The sequence below is a fragment of the Episyrphus balteatus genome, chromosome 1, assembly GCF_945859705.1.
Source record: "Episyrphus balteatus chromosome 1, idEpiBalt1.1, whole genome shotgun sequence".
Lineage (NCBI taxonomy): Eukaryota > Metazoa > Arthropoda > Insecta > Diptera > Syrphidae > Episyrphus > Episyrphus balteatus.
Genome location: NC_079134.1, coordinates 174,756,610 through 174,784,505, shown reverse-complemented (window position 1 = coordinate 174,784,505; position 27,896 = coordinate 174,756,610). Strand labels below are relative to the sequence as shown.

Genomic DNA, 27,896 nt, shown 5'->3' with positions numbered 1-27,896 from the left:
CGTTCTCGAAAGAAAAGATTTTTCAAAAAAAAAAAAAATTGTTTGAAATCCAAAAATGTAGTTTCTGAAAATTTTCTCAGCAACGAAAATTAAAAAAAAAAAACATATGTAGGTAAATAAAGAAAAATTTTCAAAAAAAAAATGTTTTGGTATTTAAAAAACAAATTTCAAAATTTTATTGAAAAATTAATATTTTGAAAACGGAAAGTAAAATGTATTGTTATTGCACTTTAATTTTAAAATAACTTGAAAATGCTCCTTATTTATACTGTGGTGGTTCTTGGTCATATTGTAGATATAGTTATTGATATATGTATGCTACTAACCCTACAGTAAAATTGCTTTGGACTTAACCGACTTCAAAATTAAGAGCTTTATGTCAATTGATCTCTTAAAATTTAATTATATTCAAGCACTCCGGTTAAAATACATATAATTTTCAATGCAAAAACAAAAAACTGATGATTTATGGATATCTGGCAACGAAATAAGTAGGTATATTAAGACTTTCTTTTCCAATATTAAGCCTTCGATTTTAATTGATTTTTAAATACATTCCAATATTTTACTCCTCCTTTAAATAAATCTTAATTTTAATTTGTTTTTAATTTTATTTGCTTCAACTTTATTAGGTACTCCCGTAGCACCTATTTAACATATTTTAAATAAACATTTTAAAGCTCAAGTTTACAAAAAATGAGTCAACAGGTGTAAATGTGTGTCATTGTGTAAAATGCATGGTAATTAACTTTGTTTTTACCGGTTTTTAACTATAAATTCTATTACTGAAAATAAATTAACAAAAATTAAAAAAAAAAAAAAAAAAAAAAACAACACTCAGTCAACGGATGCCAATTTAATCAGTATAGTCGGATTGGAAATGATGCGTCACAATAAAACCATCAAGAGACTCATTGACCATTTTATAAATTTTTGTATTCGTCATATATTGAATTTCCGGTTGAAGCAACACAAAAATTATTATTATCGAATAAAATGCAATTGATTTTAGGGATTTTACATAAAAAAAATTACATAAATTTTTAATAACTTACATGAATCCTAAATGAAATATTAAAAAAAATAATAAAATAAAATTGCAAAATTAATCTCTTCATGTAGTGTGGTTTAAATAAAAAAAAAAAATAAAAAAAAAGGAAATAAATAATAAAATTTATTCTCACTTATTGATTTTACATTTTTTACAAAAAAAAAAAATACTAAAATTTAATAAAATTGACATCAGTTTCAATTAATTGGAAACAAGAGTCAACTGACCACAAAATCATTTCAATTGAATAGAGAGGTCCTCTCGAGTTTCAAGTTACACACACAAATACCAACGACAACTTTAGTTACGGCTGCATCGATCGAATGACAAAATGTAGACATCTTGTTGTGGTTTTAAGTTTGTTTTTGTTTTGATGATGACGATGTTGATGATGATGATTATTATGGGATTGTCGGACAACAATTAAAAACAAGGCTCATTGTTATGCAATAAGTTTAGTGTTTCAAGATTATGACCATGAATTTACAATGAGAGCGACATTTTACACAAACTCACTTACTGCCGCCGCCACAGTTTGTTTGTAGTGATTTTTCTTTTTTACAGATTTTAATCAATTTGTTGAAGGAAGTTTCATTTAATAAATATTCATCAGTGATTTAGTATTCTCGAAGGGAAATCATACTTTGACGGCAAAATAATAAATCAATAATAGATGGTTTCTATTTTTAATAATTCTAGATATTGCGTTGCAATTTTCTTGCCATTTCTTGTTCAAAAAGTAAGTGATGGGAACTATCGAACGATTTGAACTATCGATAATTAGTAACTGAATGATTTGAGCTATCGAATAGTTCATTCATTCATTTATTTATTCATTCAAATAAAAACTATCGAATAAACTATCGAATAAACTATCGAATAAACTATCGAATAAACTATCGAATAAACTATCGAATAAAAACTATCGAATGAAAAAACTATCGCATAAAAAAACTATTTGAATTCGAATGAAAATAGTAGGTACCTAACTAAATCAATGAACGAATGATTTAAAACTATCGAATGAATGAATATTTTACAACTATCGATTAGTTTTTATTCGATAGTTCCCATCACTATGAAAAAATGTAGTTGTTTTCTTTTTTTAGAAAATTAAAATTAAACTGTAATAAGATGGAATTTTGATATTTAAAATTAAGTTGAATATGGGGAAACTTCAAGCCAAAAACAAATTGATGAATCGGGAGGAGAAACAGATCACTCTTGAATCCATAACAATCAGTCAAATTACGTTTAAACCACAAAATGAATATAATCACTTAATTTTCTTAACAAACAATAATAAAAAAAAAAAAGTAATAAAATAAATTGGTCAATAGATTAAATCTCTTGATTACTGAACTGCGTCAAGATTTTTTTGTGGTTAAAGAAAGTGAAACAAAAGAACATCATTTCACTCTTTAACTCGCACTAACACTGACTAGGTTGCGTTTGCGTGTCTTAAGCTTTTACAATTCTGCGTCACTGTCTGAATTGCCTGTGGGCAGTGAATCATTATACCACTTGAGTGTGAGCATTAAGTTTAACTTGAAGATGCGTGTTAGATGTCAGATTTAGTGTCAGATCTTGTGACGTCTTTTTATGGTAGGTGGACCACTACTATGCTTCTATTATCTAATAAATTTACATGAATTAATCACTCACTTCAGTTTTTAAGACACATTACCAGCAAAAACTCTATACTCTGTTTATGTGTATGTTATTTTATACGAATGACGTTGTTAAAATTAAGTGCAACAATGTGTCACCTCAAAAACCGGCTGTCTGTTGTATTTAATAGTTGTTAAACTTCGACACACATGGCTGCAATTGCATAATCGAGGTTAAAGAAATAATAAAGATTTCGATGATATCTCGCATTAAGTGTTGGACTTTTCTATAAACATTTTCAACTTTGATTCGTTTTAGCTGTTTTTTGTTTTTTTTTTTGTTTAACCTGACTAAGGAAAAGCTAAAAAGAGGGTTATATGTTCAACCGGTAATGTATAGATATGTTCATCTGTTCTTTCATAGCTTCTAGACTACTTATCGTAGTTAGTGAAAAGAGGTATCGTTGGAAGCGTTTTTCTTGGCCACTGGATATAGGATATACTTACACACATGACTTCACCTGGAAAGCCGAGAATTACTTACTATTTTGTTTTAATTTATACATCGACTATCATACTATCTTCCTCTTCTTCTTCTTCTTCTTCTTCTTCTTCTTCTTCTTCTTCTTCTTCTTCTTCTTCTTCTTCTTCTTCTTCTTCTTCTTCTTCTTCTTTTTATTCTTCTTCCTCTTCTTTTTCTTCTTCTTCACAAAAAATCAGCAAAAATGTCACAAAAATTTCTTCTCTTCCTCTTTCTTTTCTCTTGGCAGGCAAAGTTAATAAGTTTATTTTTCAACTTACATAAATTTTAACTAAATCAATTTTTTCTCTTTTCTTTCAGGTAAGTCCATTTCTAAAGCAAACCGATCTTTTAAACATGTAAGGTTTGTATGATTGAAAAAGCATTTTATTATTATTAGGTACCTATTGTATTTTATTTTCTTTCCTCTGAAAAACCCTGCTGTTTAGGTATTAATTTTGATGAGGGCTGATATATTTCGACTGCAAGAGCGCGATTCGCATTCGGTGATCCTTTTAGTTCAAACTTATTTTTTTTTTTGTAACAAAGCCATTTTCGAGAGACATCAGTTTTTTTTTTTTTTTTGGTGCGGGTCAAAATTCTGGTTTTCAAAATTCTGACTTCAAAATTCTGGTTTTCGAAATTTTGTTTTTTTAAATTCTGCCAGCATTATATTTGAACAAAAATAAAAGAAAAAAAATCATTTACCTATGTATACTTTCCTAAATTTTTTTGTTTAAGTGTCGCAAATATTTTTTAAAATGCATAGAGTGACTTTCTTTCAAATAACCCACTTATTAGAACCGATGTTGTTTAATATAAATATTGCTTTTATTATTCAATTTTTGAATATTAATCTTTATTTGATAAACTAATAAATTTTTAATTATTTTTCGAAATTTTTTTATTCATTTAAAAAACAAAAAATTAATATGCTTTCAAAGAATGACAAATTATGTAGGTAATCAAATAAGCAGATAATTTTTCGAGAATATGATTTTACAGAATTCTGCAAGAAATTAAAAAAGGGTTTGGAGCGCGCGCTTTTTAACATTTTCCAAACCCTTTTTTAATTTTTTGCAGAGTTTTGAAAAACAGAAATATGAAAATCAGAATTTTGAAAAGCAGAAATTTGAAAGCAGAATTTTGAAAAAAGAATTTTGACCCCAACCCGTTTTTTTTTATACGAGGTAACAATCAGTCATCTATAATTTTGATCACGAAAAAAATGTAATTTCTGGTCCATGAAATCAATAGAAAGGGATCGGGTCAAAATTCTGGCTTCAAAATTCTGCTTTTCAAAATTCTGCTTTTTCAGCGAAAATTCTGATTTTCAAAATTCTGCTTTTTTTCTATTCTGTTTTTCAAAATTCTGCTTTTTAAAATTCTGCTTTTCAAAATTCTGCCAGCATTATATTTGAACAAAAAAATTCTGCTAATTCTGTTTTTTTTTTTATAGCATATGCGCTGGCTAAAGAAAAATACACCTCATTAATGTAATTCAACGTTGGTACTTTAAGTGTTAAGTGTCGCAAATATTTTTTGAAATGCATATACTGACTTTCTTTCAAATAAAATATGTATACTAATTGGAACCGATGTTGTATATTCCTTTTCTTAACAACGAAGAAAAAAATAACAAAAATAATAAAAATTATTAAAATTATTTTTATTTTAAGTGGAGTGATTGAATATAATTCAATATAAGTTCAAGTGACCTCAACTCCAAAAATTTATAAAGCGAAATTATATATATTATATTGAATTATATTCCTTTTCTTATTCAAATTTTTGATAAATTAATAAATTTTTAGTTATTTTCGGAAATGTTTAATATTAAAAACCTTTTCTTAATATTTTCAAATTTATTCATTTATAAAACAAAAATTAATTCGCATTTAAAAAATGACAAATTATGTAGGTAAGTAATCAAACAAGCAGATAATTTTTCAAAAAGATGATTTTACAGAATTCTGCAAAAAATTAAAAAAGGGTTTGGAAAATGTTAAAAAGCGCGCGCTTTTTAACATTTTCCAAACCCTTTTTTAATTTTTTGCAGAATTTTGAAATGCAGAATAATGAAAAGCAGAATTTTGAAAAACAGAATTTTGAAAAACAGAATTTTGAAAAGCAGAATTTTGAAAGCAGAATTTTGTAAAGCAGAATTTTGAAAGCAGAATTTTGACAAAAGAATTTTGACCCTGGCAGAATTTTGACCCCAACCCCAATAGAAATTGTTAATACTTAGTTTTTAGAGTTCGATTTATCTCTAAATCCTTAAATTGTACCTACCTACCAATAAACCAAAGAGGATTTTTCAACTTCAAAAGGATGTCAGTTAAGTAAACGAACTCAATTTGAAATAATTTAAGCTCAACATAAAAATATGTGTGCGTCTAGTTGACAGCTTAAGGCCTAAACGACTACCATTTAAACTTGTCAACTGAAAAAAGCCAACAAAAAAAATACCTATATAATCCTTGTTTGCACATTATACTTAGTGTTCTGAAATATTATTTCATATACCTTCCTACCGCCCCTGAAGCATGTTCAAAAACCAAAAAAGCAAGAAAAAAATTTCTTCAAAACAATGTCATAAATTTAATGTCATCCCTTAGCACTTCATAAATTGACTCCTGAGTGCCGTCGCCTGTCGTTCCCATAGATAACGACACTTTAGTGACTATACACACATTTCGTTCTCTTCTTTCTCTTTTAAATGTACAAAACGATGATATTGTCAATATCCTAAGCACCAGACACACATAATATGGTATTATAAAGCTGGCTTCGCATACACATGTGTGAATGTTTGGATATGTGAGTCTAGGGAAAAACTCGGTCCACATAACATCGCACTGCAGAAACCCCCCGAAGAAAGTAAAAGCTTTTTTCCTTTATTTTTCACTTTTCGTGTGAAAATAAATGAGAACACATCCGAAATGAAAGACTTAAGCTACTGCTTAATGTGAAATAATTTAATGCGCCTCCAGTTTACTTGTATACAACAATTTTAACACTAATTGATGATGACAAACTCTACACATTTTAAATATTTTTCAGTTATTTTTTTGCTTCATTTTTAAGTAATGGGATTTTTTTTTAGACCGGGATTAGTGTCTTGATCTATACTCACTTCCTTATGGCAATCATGGCCGTACTCTAAGGAAACTAAAATTGTATTTTAAGATGATTTTTATAATGAAAAAGGATTAGTGCTCCAAATAAATAGAATTTATGAAATTTTCAAAAAAAAACTTTGAGGAGGCTTAAATTGTATTTTAAGTTGAATTAATCATAAAAAAGGATTAGTGCTCCAAATTAGTGATGGGAACTATCGAATGATTTGAACTATCGATAGTTAGTAACTGAATTTGTAACTATCGAATAGTTCATTCATTTATTCATTTGAAACTATCGAATAAAACTATTGAATAAAGACTATCGAATAAACTATGAGATAAAAACTATCGAATAAACTATCAAATAAAAAACTATTTGAATGAAAAAACTATCGAGTGAAAAAACTATTTTAATGAAAATAGTAACTAAATGAATGATGAATGAATAGTTTAAAACTATCGAATGAATAAATATTTTACAACTATCGAAAGTTTGATAGTTTTTATTAGATAGTTCCCATCACTACTCCAAATAAACCGCACTTCACTAATGTAGACTTTTTTTTGTATGAAATTTTCAAAATGGTCTGAGGAGGTTAAAAATGTATTTTAAGTTGAGTTTATTATCAAAAAGATTAGTGCTCTAAATAAACCGCACTTCACGAATGTAGATTTTTTTTAAATTTTATGAAATTTTCAAAAAAAAACTCTGAAGAGTCTAAAATTATATTTTAAATTGTTTTTTAAGTTGAATTTATCATAAAAAATAATTAGTGCTCCAAATTAACCGCACTTCACGAATGTAGATTTTTTTTTAGAATTTATGAAATTTTAAAAATTACTCTGAGGAGGTTAAAATTGTATTTTAAGTTGAGTTTATCATAAAAAAGGATTAGTGCTCTCCAAATGAACTGTAAATTTTTTTTTAGATTTTATGAAATTTTCAAAAAAGTGTAAAATTAGATTGTTTGGATTTAAAATTGAAATTTTAATCATGTCACCCCCCCTCATCCCCCTTGAAAAATATTTTCCGATCAACTACATCCCTGACGTGTATACAAAAGTTTTTCTATTATTTTTCGATTTAAACAAAATGAACTATAATTTTTTTTTGTTTCTTGATCGCGCGCATATTTGCTTTTAAATTAAAAGTATGCTGCATGAATGGCCGCATACCCGAAAAACAAAACAAAAACGACGAAAAACAATGGAATTGGGCACACTCTGCAGTGCTATATATGCGATGTTCACAGTTAGAGCGAGGAGATAGAGGTTGTGTTTTCCTATTTTGAATATTTGCATCTAGCCCAGGAAGTGAATCCGCTAATTTGTTATCGTGCACACATTCATTCGTTTGCTATTGCAATTCTGTATCTGTGTGTGTGTGTGTATATTTGTTTGAAGAAAATTTAGGCCAATTTATTTCACTAAAATGTTTGTACGAACTGAAAAACAAGAAAATAGAAAAATAAAATATAAAAATGTAAAAACCAAAAACAAGAGTTTCTAATTTCAATGCGAAATAAGGCAGCCACTTTTGTGGTTGGGGGTGCTATAAGCCCAGCACTCCACACACAAAAGTCCTGATTGCAACATAAATGTTGTTATGTCTGCCAAACACACACAAACATATTCATACTCATAGGAAACATAATAATAATTGTTATGTCCGCACTCTTTTTGGGTTTATTCAATGTGACATTGCATTCAAATCAATTTAGTGTTCGGTTCGTTACGTTTTACGTTGTGAATTGAAAATTTGTGTGTGCAGATTTTTTATAGTTGTTTTTTTTTTTTTTTTTTTTGTAGGTATTGTTTAATAATAAATATAAAATTGCATAATAGGAATATTATAGTGCGGTGTCTACTGTGTGCACTCTGTGGATGGCGCTGCATTGCAGAATTTGCAGTATGGCAGGCTGGCAAGCAGGCACCAATGATTTTTAAATGATTTTAACGATTTTAAGTAAGAGCTTTTTGTTTCGACACTAACGATGTAGATTTCCAATTAGTGGGGTGCAATAACGATGCAAGTAGCAAATATTTAGGATTATTTGTTTAAATGAGAGAGGACACATAAAATATTTGATTTTGTTTCTATTGTTTTTTTGTTTTGTGAATCAAAAATTTTCAAAAAAAGGATTTCCTGAGGGGACGTTTTTTTTTATAAATTTCAAGGGTTTATATTAAAGTTAACTTTAAATTCTAATGCTTTTAAATACTACTTGTTACGTCACTGAAATGAATGAAAATAATTAAAAAATTTCATTAAAAATGAAAAAAAAAATTCAAACATATTTAAAATCGACATTCTTACTGTTGGGAAAATATGGTTGATGATCAAATTTAAAAATACTCAAATAATAGCAATATACGTGCATCAAACGATGACAATTATTTTAGTGGCAATTATTTTTTTTTTTTTTTATTGACATTTGACAAGATGTTGGTGTCAAATTAAAGGTATTTTAAAGAAGAACATACATATTTAGATTCTTTTTCGACGATTAGGCAGATCATCGAAATAGAAAGAAAGGTAGGCCTAAAAACTCCTGGTACAAGCAAATGCAAAACCACCAGCATTCAGTTGGCCTTAGAAATGGAACAATACAAAACCGGGAGGCTTGCCGCCGATTTCTGAGGTCAACCCGGCGAACCCCACAGGCGGATCACTAGTGTGAAGCAGTTACGTGGGATAGTTATGATCCCCTCGACATCGAGATCATAACAGCGCCGAGAAAAAGGAAGAAGAAGAAGAAGGCAGATCATCGCCGAAAAAAAATTAATCTAAATCGTTATCAAAAATTACACAAAACACTCTAAAGTCTACTCCAAGAAAAATAGGAAAAAAAAAAAACCAGTTTAAGTGTTTAATGAAGGAAATATGTGCTAAAAGTCAGTACCGTGACTTATGAGAGAAATTAAAAGATTTTTGTAATATAAAAACCCTGAAAAAAATAAGACCAAAACAGAAGTGAAGAGTTTAAGATAGATATCATTATATGTGTTCACTTGGGCGTATACTTACTGTTTTGCGATTTTTTTTTTTAAACTGATCTTTTTGAGTTTTTTTTTAACATAAAACAGATTTTGGTGAAAATTTGATATGGATATTGACAATCAAGGTATTCGGCCATTCCAAAATAACGGAGAAGACATATTGAACTTGTTTCCAGTTTATCTCGTTGAAGAAGCAATCTTTTTTCTTGAAACTTGATAGCTCTCAAGGGCTCATGATAAACGTTGCCAAATTATTCACAGATGAAGCGGTAACGGAGAAGACGCTTACAATTCTTCTCCGTTACCGTCTTTGTCTGTTAAGAATTCAGCTATATTGAATTAGTTTTTCTTGAAACTTCTATAACTTCAACGTTATTATGAGCCCTTAAGACCTACCAAGTTTCAAGAAAAAAGATTGCCTCTTCAATGAGATACACTGAATAATAAGCGTGAAAATGTTATAAAAAGGCAAATGCAATGGCCGTATTCTAAAAAAATTTTACTATGTATGCAATTCTATTTTTTCATACGGAGAGATTGAAGTAGGTACAGACTTAAAAAAATCGCACTGTTGTCTTTCTTTTTTTTAAATTAGTGTTTTTAAAATTATAAGTACCTTACCTATACAGGGTGTCCCACAGTCACCGCCCCAAATGAAAACCATGGATTCCTGAGGTCATTTTAAGTCGAAAAACTTAAGAGGTAATTTTCTCGCTTTCGTCCCGTTTTCGAGTTACCACGGTTTTTATGATTTTTTCTCTTTTGTCCTTTAACTGGCCTTATCTTTGCCAAACCAAACGTTTGATTTGAAAGATTTTTTTTGCAACCAATCAAGAATTTATTGCAGTTTAAGTTTGTCTCAAAACTTTTTTTTCTGCGGACAACCGTTTCTCCACAATTTTGCATCAAACACAACTTTTTTCGTTTTTTAAGTTGTTTTTTACACTTTCATATCATTTAAGTCAAAAAAACACGTTAATGAGTATAAATTTTTTGTGCATTTTATTAAAGCCCAGTTTATTTTCATAAAAACAAAATAAGTTTTATTCCATAAAAAAGGCTACTGAAAGTAATTAAAAAAATGAACAAACTGAGTGAATTAAAAAAAAATAATTTTTCAATAAAAAATTAATTTAAATGAATTAAAAACTTTTTCTGAGCAATTGTGGTTAAGAAGAGAACAAATAGATAAAGCTCAGAAAAAGTTTTAATTCATTTAAATTAATTTTGTATTGAAAAATTATTTTTTTTTTAATTCACTCAGTTTGTTTATTTTTTTTTAATTACTTTCAGTAGCCTTTTTTATGAAATAAAACCTATTTTTTTTATGAAAATAAACTGAGGTTTAATAAAAAGCACAAAAAATTAATACTCATTAACGTATTTTTTTGACTTAAATGATATGAAAGTGTAAAAAACAACTTAAAAAACGAAGAAAGTTGTGTTTGATGCAAAATTGTGGAGAAACGGTTGTCCGCAGAAAAAAAAGTTTTGAGACAAACTTAAACTGCAATAAATTCTTGATTGGTTGCAAAAAAAATCTTTCAAATCAAACGTAGTTTGGCAAAGATAAGGCCAGTTAAAGGACAAAAGAGAAAAAATCATAAAAACCGTGGTAACTCGAAAACGGGACGAAAGCGAGAAAATTACCTCTTAAGTTTTTCGACTTAAAATGACCTCAGGAATCCATGGTTTTCATTTGGGGCGGTGACTGTGGGACACCCTGTATACTATTAAACTGCTAGATTTGTATGTAGAACAATATTGCATTCCAATCAATTAAAAAAAAAATTCAGTTAAAAGTTAAAAAAAAAAGGCAAATACAAAATTTAAATGCAAAAAAAAAAAAAAAAAAACAGTGTTTTCCAGGAAAAAAGTATGTTTAAGTTTTTTTTTATTTTCTTAGGAACTTTGATATTTATTGGAATGAATTCTTTAGTATTTGACTTTAAATATCAGGTAATTAAATGATCATAAAAAAAATATCCATAATATTGCAAAATTTTATACCTACAGTATCAATTAAAAAACGAAAAAAAAAATTGTTTCTAAATTTTATCTTTAAAACTTAATTTCTCAAAAAATACTTATTGAAACAACTTAGAGCCGATTTTTCCATCTTCTAATAAACAGTTAGTTAACTGTTCCACGAATAAATTTATTAGGCTCATAAACAATCGGATAACAACATTGAATTTTTCAATCAAAAATAATTTATTCTACAGAATAACAAAAAAAAAATTGTCAAATTAAATAATATTCAAAACTAAACGTCTTTTTTATTTATAATTGTTTTTGTTTTCTTGTGTTCCTCTGTATTCTTTGTCAAAATTATTTCAAAGCAGCTTTGACAATTGACACAGTATTTTTGTTGAGATTATTCCTTAGAATAATTTTTATTCGTCTCTGAAAGAAGCAGATAGTTTTATTCATAGGAATAAGCTATATCTGCTTGTTGAAAAATTGATTTTTTCTCTATCCTTAGGAATAAGTACTAACTGACTGTTTAACTGACTATTGAAAAATTGGCCCTTAATGAAACAACTTAGAGCCGATTTTTCCATCTTCTAATAAACAGTTAGTAACCTGTTCGACGAATAAATTTATTAGGCTCATTAACAATCGGATAACAACATTGAATTTTTCAATCAAAAATAATTTATTCTACAGAATAACAAAAAAAAAATTGTCAAATTAAATAATATTCAAAACTAAACGTCTTTTTTATTTATAATTGTTTTTGTTTTCTTGTGTTCCTCTGTATTCTTTGTCAAAATTATTTCAAAGCAGCTTTGACAATTGACACAGTATTTTTATTGATATTATTCCTCAGAATAATTTTTATTCGTCTCTGAAAGAAGCAGATAGTTTTATTCATAGGAATAAGCTATATCTGCCTGTTGAAAAAATGATTTTTTCTCTATCAGGAGAATAAGTACTAACTGACTGTTTAACTGACTGTTGAAAAATTGGCCCTTAGTCAAAAAAACAAAATAAAAAATAAATCACTAGCTTAAAAAAAAGTTTTAGCACAGGACTGTACGGGAATTTTTTGATTTTTAATAATTTTGTTCACTGATCAGGAGGTAAGCACTTAAGTTAAGTTTTACTGTACCAAGAAAATGAAAAATTTCCTTCCAAATAACTTTTCAATCATTTGGTACCTATTTGCTTTGAATAATGTGCCCAAATATTTTTGGCCAGGTTTAAGACCAAAATACCTGTGAGACGGTAGCAAAATGGCAAGGCATATTAAATATTTTGTAACATTAACCAAGTCAAATTCTGTTAGGTTCCTGGACTTAAAAAAAAAAAAACGCAAGGTTTGGTAATGTTATTGAATGAAGAGCAATTTTTGTGTGTCCTGATTGCATGTTATGTAACGCCTATGTTTGTATGCCACATTTGCTAAGCAACTTAAAAAAAAAAGGACACAAAATTACTTAAATAAAAAAAAAAACCTACATCAATCACATACCGCAACCACGACTACCAGGCGTAACAAAATTTCTTTCTTGTAAATCTTCCTTATTTTCTAGAAAATATCAAAAAAAGGTTAAACAAAGATACTAACCTTTTACTGTAATCCAATAAGTCTAATAGCTTCTGTTTTGTTGTTGTAGCAAACAAATAAAAATAAAAAAAAAATCTAATAGAAAAAGGTCTAAAACCCATTAGGGAAATCCCCGCGCCAACAGGTAAAAGTAAAATTGAAAAAAAAAAAATTATGATCCTTCTTTCCCACATTTTTAATAGTATAAATTATTAGAATAAATTAACAAAATCTAAAATAAAAATTAAGAGTTGGTTTTGGTGTGTGATCGCATCATCATCATCATGCATGACTCACTTCCTAGGATTGCCCTGAAATATTTCAAAAGAATTTCGGTATTTTTTTCTTCTTCTTCCTTCTTTTTTTTTTCATCTAAAAATAGAAATGACTAAGAACAATAATTTGAAGATCATTCTTGATGGTTTGATGCCCGAGAATATGGGTACTCTCCTTATACAGTGGAGGTATCCTACCTGCGGAGGCGCACCAATAAAAAAAAAAAGAAAAACCCATCACGAGTTGCATTCCATAGCCTTTTAAGGAGAATATATTTTTTTTATAAAGAAGAAGAAGAAAAATGTATCTTTTGATTGTTGAGCTCATAAATAACCAGCAGATGATTCATTTTCATTCGCGCAGTCAGAAAGACCACACCATCATCATGTAGAGTTCATTCATCCTTCGCATTGTGATAGGGATTGGAATTTTTGTCGAGAGAAAATTGAAAATGATCCAAATAATCCTTCGCAAGAATTAATGATGTTTTGTCATGCAGAGTTTGTGGTAGAGATATCCTGTTTCGATTTCGATAAGCATCATCAATCGGGTTAATGTCCTTTCATTAATTCCAATGTGTTTCCTGTCTGAATTCAGGACTGTGATTAGCCAGCAGAGTGTATATTTTGGGGATATACACAAATTTGTGTCAAAGTTTATCATCATCCACTACAACAGGACATATAATTTTAACCAAAAAAGGGTTCTCAATTTGTACAGGTTAGGTTCAAAATTATGTATCTTCACTTCTACTAACACGAACTGGAAACACAAAATATACACATTTAACGCACATGACCATAAAATAAAGTGCTTACCAACAGCAGCAGTTCCACCCACGCCCACACAAAATCCACCCACCGCCCCCTCATCCCTTCAAACCGACCTTGGACGAGGACACAACCACATAATTTAAGCTCTCTGTCGAACGTGCTGAGTCGTTTCCATAGCGGATATTTATTTGGAAAATTTCCCCCCAAAAAACACATATTTATGGCAAAGTGTGCGTGCGTATCTGCCTCGATGAGTTCTTTAGGCATTTTTCCCTATTTTCCGCTTGTGCTTTACAGATAAAACAATACCCACACAAAAAAAAATAGAAAAACAAAAAAAAATTATTTTGTTAGCACTCAAGAGAGTCCTTGTAAGGATAATGCTTAGCAATTTCTTTTCCTTCTGGTTTATTTTTGTCGGTTTTGTTTTTGTGTCCTTTTTTTTCCTCTCCTCGAAGGTATGTCGTATGATTTGTTATTACAATGTCCTTTTGTATTCAAGTGTAAATGATTGTTGATTATTGCTATCATCCTCTTTGGAAATTCATAACGCAACACTGTTTTCGATTGTTTTGCGTGTGTCCTTAGAAAACGAATATTGACAGGATATAGCTACAATCTTACAACAAAATATATATTCGACACAATGACAAATTTTTATTAGAAAAACACAAAAAAATACATAAATATTTTCCACACCTCACCGAAAAACACAACACAATTCCCTTCGAGGAGAAAAAAAAAAAGCTAAATGAGCCATGAAAAGGATGTGAGAATAGGGTGGGTCAAAAAAATCGAAATTTTTTTTTTTGAATTGGTACTCCGAAAAATCGATTGCTAGACCCCTCTAGAATATACACACCAAATATGAGCTCTTTATATTAATGGGAAGGTCCTCCGCTTTGCAATTTTCCATTTTTACATCAAGCTTCTACTAAAAAAAAATAATTTTTTTATTAATTGACTTTTCAGCAAATTTCTTTTCATATTCTTGTAGGAAATTGAACGCTCTACAAAAAAGGCCTTATACACTTTTTTCGTTTATCTAACCGTTGAATAGATATTTGAGGTCCAAATATCGAGAAAATCTTTAAAAATTCGTTTTTTGTTCTTAATTTTGTAACAAACTGAAAAATTATAATGATCAAACGCGCAAGACATATTCTTGTTGGAAATTGATTGCTCCACAAAAAAGGTCGTAATAACTTTTTTCATTAATCTAACCATTCTAAAGATATTCGAGGTCAAAGTTAAAAAAAAATATAAAAACATTTTATATTTTTAAAAAATTTCTAATTCACTGAAACTTTATTATTTTCAAATTAGCAAGATATATTCTTGTAGGGGCTTAAACGTTCTACAAAAAATTCCTTGGAATGAAATTGATTGCTTTAACCGTTTAGAAGATATTCGTATCCAAACCAATGCTCACTGATTTCAATAGTTTTCTTATGACCCGTATGCATTGCGATTCGGATATGAATATCTTCTAAACGGTTAAAGCAATCAATTTCATTCCAAGGAATTTTTTGTAGAACGTTTAAGCCCCTACAAGAATATATCTTGCTAATTTGAAAATAATAAAGTTTCAGTGAATTAGAAATTTTTTAAAAATATAAAATGTTTTTATATTTTTTTTTAACTTTGACCTCGAATATCTTTAGAATGGTTAGATTAATGAAAAAAGTTAACAAGACCTTTTTTGTGGAGCAATCAATTTCCAACAAGAATATGTCTTGCGCTTTTGATCATTATAATTTTTCAATTTGTTACAAAATTAAGAACAAAAAACGAATTTTTAAAGATTTTCTCGATATTTGGACCTCAAATATCTATTCAACGGTTAGATAAAAGAAAAAAGTGTATAAGGCCTTTTTTGTAGAGCGTTCAATTTCCTACCAGAATATGAAAAGAAATTTGCTGAAAAGTCAATTAATAAAAAAATTATTTTTTTTTAGTAGAAGCTTGATGTAAAAATGGAAAATTGCAAAGCGGAGGACCTTCCCATTAATATAAAGAGCTCATATTTGGTGTGTATATTCTAGAGGGGTCTAGCAATCGATTTTTCGGAGTACCAATTCAAAAAAAAGAATTTCGATTTTTTTGACCCACCCTAATGTGAGAAGGTTTGCAGATGGTTGTATATTTTCCGTTCGATGGATTTATTTGTGGGCGATGTTATTTGTGGGTTAATGGTGCGATGTTGTTTTGATCGCAAGTATGTGTTGTCATGATACACGAGCTAATGGATATCAATTACTAGAAAAGGATTTCGTTCATATTACCAATATACCAAAACACAACACTTATCATTAGGAATAGAAGTTGCGTGCAAAATGTTATTTTGTCGACTCGAGTGAGCGAGCCTTTTTGAAATTAACTTTGGTCGTTTAACACAAAGCGGCGGGGGTGAACGGTGTGAGTATAGTTGTTAGAGGGATAACGAGAGTAAGGTTTTTGGCAATTAGTTGAAGTTTATGGTAAACGGGGATAGACCCATTAGCTAGTTGATTGAGATGTAAATGAATTATAACGAGATTGAAAGGGTTCATGCCAGTAAACAGAAGATAATAACAGTTCAAAACTATTTAGGTCTATTTAAAGCTCAATTCTTAACCTGGATTATGAACGAGAGTAATCTTTGCGTTACCTAAGAGCGTTACCTAAAATCTCCGTAGAATGTCATTCAATTTTTTTAAGGAAGCAGGCATTCTCCAAGCTTTTGGGACGATATGATTACTTTTCTGTATCAAACTTGATAGCCGTTTATGAACTAGAAGCGTTACCAAACGTTACCAAACTAATATCTAATTAAATTCAGTAGAAACATTTCTTCTTGCAGGAGTTGGTAAGTATCGGTTGTAATTAATGTCTTCTTCGGTACCATATTTCTATTAATAGACCATTCAAAAGTAACGCAAATAACATTAATAGCGACTTTTTATGAAGAATTAATCTATTTTTTTTTTTTTTTTTTGAAACTATGGCTTATCATAAAGTTGATGTCCTAGAAGTTTCACCAAAAACTATTCAAAAGTAGCCAAATTATTCACAGAAAAAGAAGGTAACGCAAGAAACTAAACGCATCTTATCCGTTACCGTCTTTGTCTATGAATAAATTGACTACTTTGAATTAGTTTTTTTGTGAAACTTCTTCGACAACAACTTTATGATACAATAAGGCTCACCAATTTATACCAAGTTTCAACTGAACAATAAGTCTATTATGTCCTCTGCGTTACTTTGGAATGTTGTTTTTTTTTTTAAATCAAGCATTGGTTAACTTTTTTTATTTTGAATATCAATTGGCAGAAAAGGATGAAGACGATAACGCTCAGAAAAGATCAATAAGCCCTGATTTGCGTCGTTTTGATATTATAACTCTCGTGACTTTTATTGTTTATTTAAAAAATCAAGCTCCTAAGTGAAAACTGTTTCTAAATAATAAAAAAAATCCTCTTATTTGTACGCATTTTTATTTTGACACTAGATGGCGCCCCAAGAGGGTTATAGTTTTTTCTCATTTGAAATAGGCATGTGTTGACTTATGAGGCCATTTTTTTAGATATAGCCTCAAATCAAATTTTTGTATGAGGTTATTGTCTACATTGAACAACGTTTTCAAAAAGGTATAAACAAATGCATGCCCTTACTAAACACCTAGTCCTAGAAAAATGGTTTATACCTTTTTGAAAACGTTGTTTAATGTAGACAATAACCTAATCCAAAATTGAAATCATACAAAATTTATATTGAGGCTATACCTAAAAAAATGGATTCATAAGCCAACATTTCAAATGAGAAAAAGTTTTAACCCTCTTGGGGCGCCATCTAGTGTTAATATAATAATCTAAAAGAATTAGACAATTTTTTTTATTATTATTTAGAAACAGTTTTTCCACTTAGGAACTTGATTCTAGAAAAAAAACCTAAATACGGAACGCCCTAATGGCCAAGTAAGTCAAAAACTCTCATCACTGATCTTAGTCTACCCTCGTAACGGTGTTTAGTAACAGAAAAGTTTATCAATTGTCCAAGACATTCTACACTCTTAAATTTTGGTCCCTATTCGAAACCGCAGATTATGAAGTGAGAAACGAGAGAAACGAGAAATAGTTTTCAAAAATGGCATTGACTCAATATTTACAACCGAGTCCGAAGGGCTAAGCAGAGATGCACTTTTTCATAATATTGGAACTCTTGAAGGCTTTGTCCTAAGTACTACAGTTCCTTAGTGAGTTAGTTCATCTACACTTTCGTTGCCATGAATTTCACTATTCTGTGATTTTCATTGTATCGTGGAGTCATTCCGGTTTTGTTTTGATTTTTTCGAAAAAGTGGTTTTATTATTACTACGGCAAATCAACACCAAAACAACCAATACTTTCCATCAAATTTGACCTTTGTAGTCTCAATTTTCTTAATCTTTCGTATGAATCACCTTTGAGCTTATAGGTAGTACCAATACTATTAACAGAGTACTCTTATCACATTTACTGTAATTATTATTTTCTATCTTGTTGAACAATCGAAGCAATCCTTAAAGACGTACAACAAATAGCTAAAACAATACATTTACTATATAATTTATTGGTAACCATTAAATTACTTTCCTCATCAACAAAGAAATAACAAGATAAATTCCAGATTCCTGAACGAAATGACACTCAATCTATAAACCGATACTTATCAACCAAAAAAAAAGAAAAAAGGTTTGTCTTGAAAAATCGACGTCATGATGTTTTTCTTTTTCAACAACAACATTAGTCAAACTGTCAACTATACCCATCACAAGAAGAACTTCTACATACATTGTTTCAGGTATAAAAATATCCTTGATCAATAACAAATTGGATTATCCTTTTAAATCTTTCTTATTTCGGTACCAGTACCATATCTATGTGTTTGTTGAAACAGTCGATAATTCCTTTCGTGTTTATTTGTTCAAAATAGGGAGTACATATTTTTTTTTCTGGTTCGCTGGTATTGGAAGTGGAAGTGTTACTCTCTGTTACCTCTCTGTTAGTTCATTTTCTGCACTTAACTCAGGATACTTGAGTGTTGAAAAATAAATACGAACATCAAATATAAACTTCCGTCGTCCACACAACACAAGCTCTCCAAACTCCAGCAATAGCGAATCTCTTTGAACGTCTTTTTTGTTCGATACTGTTTTTTTTTTTCACTTCTTCCATATATCCATGGAGTACCTAAAGCTTTCACACAAACAATACAGAAGGATAACAAGGAAGTAGAAGAGTACCAATATTTGATACAATACACTGCATCAAGTTTACCAACGGATATAGCCATATCGGGGATAAAAAAAAAGTAGGAAGATAGTAAATTTTTCAAGATAAATCGATTTACAAAAAGAATGAGAGAAAGAGAGAGAAAGTAAAAAAAAAAAAAAATAGGGAGGAAAAAGACTACATCAAATGCATCCGATTGCTATGGGTATCCTTTTGTGGTTCACATTTTGTTATCCCATCGGCGATTTCTTTTTTTTTTTCGATTTTTTGCAATATATCCTTTTATATGGGTTTTTACTTCGAGGGAACTCTCTATTTTATGTGTTATTAGAACAGATCAGATAAAATAAGAAAAGAAAAAGAACATCCATAGGATTTTAATGGAATGAGGTTTTTAAAGCAAAAAAAAAAAAGATGGAAAGTTTTTTTTTTTCAAGGATTCTTTCCCTAATCGGTGAATGAGAAAATATAGACAAAATGAAATGAAATACTTCCTTGATACTTTTTTTGATCCAAAAAAAAAAGAATGTTAGCCTTTTTAAGAATTTGTGGAATTGCTTCATTTCTTCTGATACAAAAGAAATCATATTCCATTAGTTTCTAAGATTCCAGAAATTCTCGTTTTGAGATGAAATTTCTAATCAGTAAATATTTTGCATAGAATATTCAAAGAAAAGGATACATTCGTTTTGAAATGCATTCCATGAACTATCGCTCTAAGTTATTAGACAGGTGGATCTTTCTTCTTAAGGTTTGAATGACCTTTGAAACTTCTTCTTTAAAGAATATTTTCTTGTGATACCTTTGAACTTTACTTGATGGTGAATTTTAGAGTTATTTTATAGTTTCATTGATGGAATTACTTCTAGTTCGATGGATTAGAGTTGCTAGAAGTTAGTTATCAAGGTTTTTGTATGGTTCCGGAACAGGAGTAGTTGTTGTGACGTCTTATAAACTCTGGACATTATTCGTAGATGCTATTTGATAGTTATTGAGATTATTTTCGGTATTTTCCATAGCCTATAAGATCACTTTCAGGGCTTGTAATTTTTACTAAGAAAACCTGTGATATTTTCTTGTGATATTGTTATACTAAAGTGGGCAACCCATAATACTTTCCGTATCAGCTTATGATACTTAAAAAGAAACCAGTGATACCCTCCAGGGGACCCCTTCAAACTTGCCAAGGAAACCTGTGATATTTACTTTTTAAATCCTGTGATACTTAATGGGTAAGCCTATGATTATTGTAAGGGTAATTTGTGATACCAAGCTTTATAACCTATTATTCCTACTGAGACAACGCGTGATACGAACGGAGAAATGGAGACAAGACTTGATTTTTTTTTGGTAGCCTGTGATACCGTCAGTGGTAACTTTTGAAACTTAGAAGTGCAACCTGTGATACTGTCCCAGGAAAGCCGTGATAATTGACACGGAAATTTGTAATACTTAGGACGACAGTGGATAATATTTTTGGGTTAGTAGAACTTGTGATACCTTCCGAATCAACCCATGATATAAATGGATGCAGCCCGTGATACTTATTATAGAAAATTGAAATTTTTACAAAAAAATTCGTGATACTTATTGGAGAAACATGTGTTAGTGATGGAGAAATACTATGATTCAGAGCAAGCTGTGATAGTTAGCAAGTCAAAAGTTATTTTTCAAGGACAAGCTGTGGTACTTGCCATGGTAGTCTGTTATACTTGCTGGGGAAGTATATGAATCTTAAAAGGCAACATATCATACTTTGCAGGCGACTTGTGACTTATACTTTTGCGGAAATTTGTATTACATGCCACGGAAACCTGTGATATTTAGACAAGCACACCATGATGTTTACCATTCCAATGCACGATACTTATAAGAACAGCCCCTGATACTAACTGATCCAACCTTAGAAACTTTAAAGTTCTAATACACAATGAGTTTACCAGTTATCATCTTAGTACCTTGTGATACTTAATGTCGCAACGCGTGATAATTTGTGATATTTAACGAGGTAATGTGTAAAATTTATTCGGGCAACTCGTGATACTTTAAAGCCAACCTGACATACTTTCCGGAAAAAACCATGATAGGTTCGAATTGTGTCGTGATACTTAATAGGGCAAATTGTGATACATAGCAAAGCAACCAGTGAACTTTCTAGGACAAGCTGTGATATTTTTTTAGGGAAACCTGTGATACAGTTTGAGATACTTTCCTGAACATCACGTGGTACTTACTGGAGAATCTACAACTAATTACCTGAGAAACCCATTATATTTAATGCTGCTTGATGTAAATCAAGTCTAATTTTTCATTGGTATAACTATCCTAGTCTTTTCTTTGTAAAATAATATCAGTTTCACAGAAATATATGAAAGATTATTCCTTAGAGTCTTACAGTTCACATTCTGAATTAACAAAAAATAGTGTTAATATAGTTACCGAAAGACCAGCATTTTCTATTATATATTAAAACCTCAGGTCTTTTATATTCCAAAGAAAAGTCTTCCAAATTTCACATAAACGTCTTTTAAAGCATCGTATTCTCCTACCTTCAATCCGATTTATTTGCAGAACCTACCCAAAAATGTTAAATAAATAAATCTTTTTATTTATTCCCCATCAGACGCGAGAAATGGAATCACTGATGACCTTTGCCAAATTAAATTTTAATACAAAAATGTTTCCATACAATATCTCTTTTATTTTTTGTCTTTCTCAAACTTCCACAAACCCTTGTTAGCCCTTGACATTAAAACGAAATTTCCCATTTATAATTCCCAATGTTCGATTTTTCACTGCTGGTCCGCCTTCCAATATAAGGATTACCTTAATTCCTTCGATTGCGATTGTAATTTTTTTGTATTTTTTTTTTGTTTCCTGTGTCATCCCAAATTTGAACCAAAAATAAAAGAAAAAAATATCACACATCTCAACATAAATGGAGGACATAGGAGGAAAGGAAACGACACAAAAAAAAAAACATCAGACAAGTTTTATCCACCGAAAAGAATTGTACTCACATGAATCCAAAAAGCGATATCAGATTTAACATTGACCACTTTTCTCCTGCTGGCGGTGGTGATGGTATAGTGTCTTCCATCAGAGTGTTCCTCCTCTCGCCCATCCCAGAGAAGATATCCTCTCCGCAAGCAATGCCTAAATTGATGTGGCACTTTGTCAAATCCTTAGTGAGAGCAGAAGCAATGGATGCTGCTGTATATTTCTTTAGTCGAATTTTTTTTTTTTTTTTTGTCTACTTTCTTTTATTTTTACTTCCCAATGGTTGGTGGCTTATCTTGGTGTTTTATGGTACGTTTAGTTCCATTATGCCATAAGCCACCCAACAGCAGCAGCAGCCGAATGGAGGAAGTGGAATGCCACCCTAAATCATACAGAACTAGAACTTGGATCCGGAACAAATGTGATTCCTTTTTTTTTTTTTGTGATACCTTTTTTTTTTTGTGATATGTTGCCTAGAACTCGTGGCAAGATACTTTTCTTCTTTTTCTTCCGAGTGACTCTTTTTTTTTACTCTATCCTGGTTGTGAATATATCTACGGGTTTCAGTTTCAGAGTAGGTATAAAGTCGAAAATCGATGGTACAAAAGAAATCCTGTCCAGAAGCAAAATGTAATTCAAACTTTTCGAACAAAGAACATGTTTTGCACGTCGCACAACAATAATACCAAACCAAGACAACACGAAAAAAAAGGAAAGAAATCCAATTGTTATGGCAGGTCCTTGAAGTGCATTCAGGCCGTATCGTATATAGTCTTTGCCGGCAGTCATCGTCATCGTCGACAAAGAAAACCCAAGGACTCAAAAAAAAAAAAAAAAGAAAAAAAAACCTAAATATTAGTTGAAATTAATGACTCTGAGAGACTGAACTTCCATTATCCTCAATGAACGGAACTCCTTCTCTCACACACATCTGCCTCTCTGCCGTGACTTAGGGTCGCTTAAGCCAGGATGTATGTTCGTGTTGAAATAAACTTGGCATTGATAGAGAAAGAAACACCAACTTACCGTATACTTTTGTGTTCTTTTTTTTTAGCAAAAAAAGGATATATGGAAAAAGAAAGAGGGAGTAAATAGTCGAAAGGACCACTTTAAAACTGGGAGACAAAAAGAACTTGGCTCTAAAATCCTAAGTTGAGAGGGTAAAATAATTGTGATACCCATTTACAAAGGAGCTATACTCACTGCGATATACACAACTACATGACCGTTAAGGGGACTTTGTATTTTTTTTTTTTTTCTAATACGAGTAGGTACTAGCAAAGGGCATAACGTGCTTTTAGCTTTGCTTTACTCTCTAAAGGAAGTGTGATGCTGATGACCCACATTTTGTAATTCCTATCGTGTGCTTTAGATTTTCCGGAAATTCCTTTTTAGCAAATTTTATACGTTGGCGAACGAATGAAATGCCAGGATTAGAGGGAAAATTTGTGTTACATCGAGAGTTGAGATTGGAAAGGATTTTGAGAATTGGGCAGCGATATTTCGAGACATAGAACGAATTACTTGAGAATAACAATTTTAATGTTTGGGGCTTAATTGTTAAGCTATTTGAATGAATGCAAGAAGTAAGGTAACTGAGGGTTAAGGAACTGGAAGAAATTGACTCAAAGTAATAAGGATATTGTTTTTGAGAAAATTTTCGAGTAGTTAAAGTTTTTAACGTTAGTTAAATGTACTGCAAAAATTTTTGTGTTTCCTTAATTTTCTGCTATAAAGAAATAATAACTTTCCTGGCAAAGGGTAAGGCAGCTTTCCCCCTTCTTTGGAGACGTTCAGACGTTGAAGCACACTTCCGGATTGATCGGAATGCATTTTGAAGAATTGATTTATTGATAATTTCGGAAACTTACTTCAAACGTAAACTGAAAAGGTTGAGCCAGTAATATTGTACCCGTGAAATTTGGTTGAAGTGATTTTAGAAGAACTTTTCGAAGCCGAGACCTATTCTGTATTTGCTTTGAATTTATAACCTATACTTTTTTTTAGAATTGAACTATAAAGGTAGTTTTTTTTCATGACCTCTTCCTTTTTTTGCCTTGGCTATTGGTCCGATATTGACTGCCCGAGTAAAAATAAAATTCCGCCGCACCACCGCTGCACCACATTTGCACCACTATCGGACATTTCTATTGCGCCGCACCACGTCCGCACCATTTCATTTTGAAACAAAATGAAAAAAATATGAAAAAATCGCTGCACCACCGTCGCACCATTTCATTTTGATTGAAAAATTCGTTGCACCACCACCGCCCGGCCGCACCTGCGCGTGATCGAAAATTCTATTTCGAACAGTGCTTCGATTGTATGGAGATTAGGGTGGGTCAAAAAAATCGAAATTCTTTTTTTTGATTTGGTACTCCAAAAAATCGATTTCTAGACCCCTCTAGAATATACACACCAAATATGAGCTCTTTATATTAATGGGAAGGTCCTCCGCTTTGCAATTTTCCATTTTTACATCAAGCTTCTACTAAAAAAAAATATTTTTTTTATTAATTGACTTTTTAGCAAATTTCTTTTCAGATTCTTGTAGGAAATTGAACGCTCTACAAAAAAGGCCTTATACACTTTTTTCGTTTATCTAACCGTTGAATAGATATTTGAGGTAAAAAAATCGAGAAAATCTTTAAAAATTCGTTTTTTGGTCTTAATTTTGTAACAAACTGAAAAATTATAATCATCAAACTCGCAAGACATATTCTTATTGGAAATTGACTGCTCCACAAAAAAGGTCTTTAACTTTTTTCATTAATCTAACCATTGTAAAGATATTCGAGGTCAAAGTTAAAAAAAAATATAAAAACTTTTTATATTTGTAAAAAAATTCCAATTCACTGAAACTTCATTATTTTCAAATTAACAAGATATATTCTTGTAGGGGCTTAAACGTTCTACCAAAAATTCCTTGGAATCAAATTTATTGCTTTAACCGTTTAGAAGATATTCGTATCCAAACCAATGCTCACTGATTTCAATAGTTTTCTTATGACCCGTATGCATTGCGATTTGGATACGAATATCTTCTAAACGGTTAAAGCAATCAATTTGATGCCAAGGAATTTTTTGTAGAACGTTTAAGCCCCTACAAGAATACGTCTTGCTAAATTGAAAATAATGAATTTTCAGTGAACTGGAAAATTTTTTAAAATATAAAATGTTTTCAAAATTTTTTTTAACTTTGACCTCGAATATCTTTAGAATGGTTAGATTAATGAAAAAAGTTAACAAGACCTTTTTTGTGGAGCAATCAATTTCCAACAAGAATATGTCTTGCGCGTTTGATGATTATAATTTTTCAGTTTGTTACAAAATTAAGACCAAAAAACGAATTTTTAAAGATTTTCCGATTTTTTTACCTCAAATATCTATTCAACGGTTAGATAAACGAAAAAAGTGTATAAGGCCTTTTTTGTAGAGCGTTCAATTTCCTACAAGAATCTGAAAAGAAATTTGCTAAAAAGTCAATTAATAAAAAAATATTTTTTTTAGTAGAAGCTTGATGTAAAAATGGAAAACTGCAAAGCGGAGGCCCTTCCCATTAATATAAAGAGCTCATATTTGGTGTGTATATTCTAGAGGGGTCTAGCAATCGATTTTTCGGAGTACCAAATCAAAAAAAAGAATTTCGATTTTTTTGACCCAACCTAATGGAGATGTTGGACAAAAATCAGTTTTTTTTATTTTCAATTCGTGATTTTTCATAAAAGAAAACCATTTTTTTATAAATTTGTAAATTTTTTAAGATTTTCCCTTGTCCTACACACGTTGAAAATATTAAAGGTTAGCAAAAATTAGCATAAAAACTTTGCATTTCCTTAAAGTAAAGTATTTAAAATTAATTCAATATATTATTATTTTTGTTATTTTTTTCTTCGTTAGTATTTAAAATTTAAAAAAAGCTGTTTCTTACGCATTGCTTCCGCAGCGATGGCGCGGCGGTCGGTGGTGCAGCTGTGGTGCGGCGCACAGTATTTGGAAAAAACCTATAAAAAATGAACGGGTGGACCGATTTGATTGAAATTTGGTATATAAATTAAATAAAACGAGTTCAAGATTTTTTTTAATTTTTTTCTACAAAAATTAAATTTTTATTTTTACTTGGGTGTTCAGAGCTCTTGATTGAATACGAAAAACCTTTTAAACTTCAGCCATTAAAATAATAAATCAAATTCCTCAAAATCGATGAGAATTTTCAATTTGAAATTATTTAAACGTTTTTTATTTTCATTAGCTTCATTGCTTTTACTGTTTTTTTAAACTCAGTTTTTGGAATTAAAAAAAATTACCTTAAAAGCAGCATAATTAATCTCTCTAATCCGCAATCATCTGTTTATAAATAGTATTCACTTAAAAGTTTAAACCAATAAATTATTAAAATGATTTTATTTCTAAATAAACCCTTCGAAACTTTTTGAAACCTTAAGCTCATTCCACCTGGAATATTCAACTAATTAAAATTGTCATTGAATCTTCCTCCTCCTCAAAATAAAATATTTGGTATCAATTAGATCATGGGATATCTTTCTTCTTTTACCTAATCCATCTTCAATTTAAAAAAAAAGTCCTTTTAAAACCAAACCAATACTGTCCATTAACCATTAATGTCCATCTATTAACCTTCCTTTTGATGTAGTATAATTTTTTTTCTTGATGCTGTCAATTTTGAAGGGTATAAAAAATATCGAAAGGGTCTTTAAGGATTTCTTTGACGAATCGATATTTATTTTTTCTTCTCATTTTTTTTTTTTTTGTGATATTTATAGAACAAGTCTTAGTCATAATCTTATAGGTCCTAGCTGCTGTTGGGTATATATTGTAAGCTAAAACCTTTTTACCTTGACTGGTAAAGCCGATTCCATTATTTTTATCACTTTAATCCAAATTGGATGAGTTCAGCTGCTCCGGTGGGCTTTTTGTCAGGCAATATGAACTCTCTTAAAAAAAAAATACCCATTTTCCTTGTGATGGGATTAACAGCAAAAAAAAAAAAAAAAAACCTAAAATCTTTAACGCAATTTTTTTTCGGTTCACATTCTTGTCCTTTTTGTTGTTGTTATTTGTTCTACTATCAGAACAATTTCTCAGGTGGAAGCGTTTGGAATTTGAAATTTTGATCGAAACAGAAAAATTTTGCTAACTGAGAAATATTGGTTCTATGTTAGTTCAGGTTAAAAAAAAAGAAATCGAGCAATATGCTTAAAGCACTTTGTATAGCTTAGATATTTTTGTTTGTTCTTTCAGAGAGTAGCTCACTCTTGTATAACAGCTTTATAGGATTTTCAGGAAACAGAATGATATTTTTTTTGATTTTTTTCTCTCGTAACGAATAAAGTGATGATGGTATTGTGTTGTTCTTTATTTTTTGTTTATTTGCTTCTTTTTTTGACTTAATCCCATAAAATTGAGTTTGAACACGCATATCGTGCAGTAAAAACAAATTTTTCTTTGCATATATTCAGAATGCAAAACTGCATAGCAACCGACATGGAATTTATAAAATGAAAAAAATAAAAAAAAAAATTCTTCCTGTTGTACAGACGATAAAAAAGAGAGTTCAAAGGATATATGGTGAAATATTTCAGGTTAAAGACATTGATATTGCATGTGAAATAATTAAACTCATTTAATTTGTCTGTTTTAGGTAACTTTTTTGTGTTGTTTTTAAAGATTTTTAATGAACCTAATTGAGCCGTTAAGGTTAATGTAAATTGCTTATCT

At 30.2% G+C, this 27,896-nt stretch overlaps 1 protein-coding gene and 1 long non-coding RNA gene across 14 annotated transcripts in view; one reads left to right on the top strand and one right to left on the bottom strand.

The window, feature by feature from the left end:
- The window catches only part of LOC129907382 (PDZ and LIM domain protein Zasp), a 138,636-nt gene that overhangs the window by 53,682 nt on the left and 57,058 nt on the right, over nt 1-27,896 (top strand). The window lies entirely within an intron of this gene.
- LOC129907384 (uncharacterized) lies at nt 2,773-3,735 on the bottom strand. The gene is made up of 3 exons (XR_008771012.1): nt 3,586-3,735; nt 3,240-3,514; nt 2,773-3,182 (listed from the first exon to the last, which is right to left on the bottom strand). It is a non-coding gene; the product is annotated as an uncharacterized LOC129907384 (long non-coding RNA).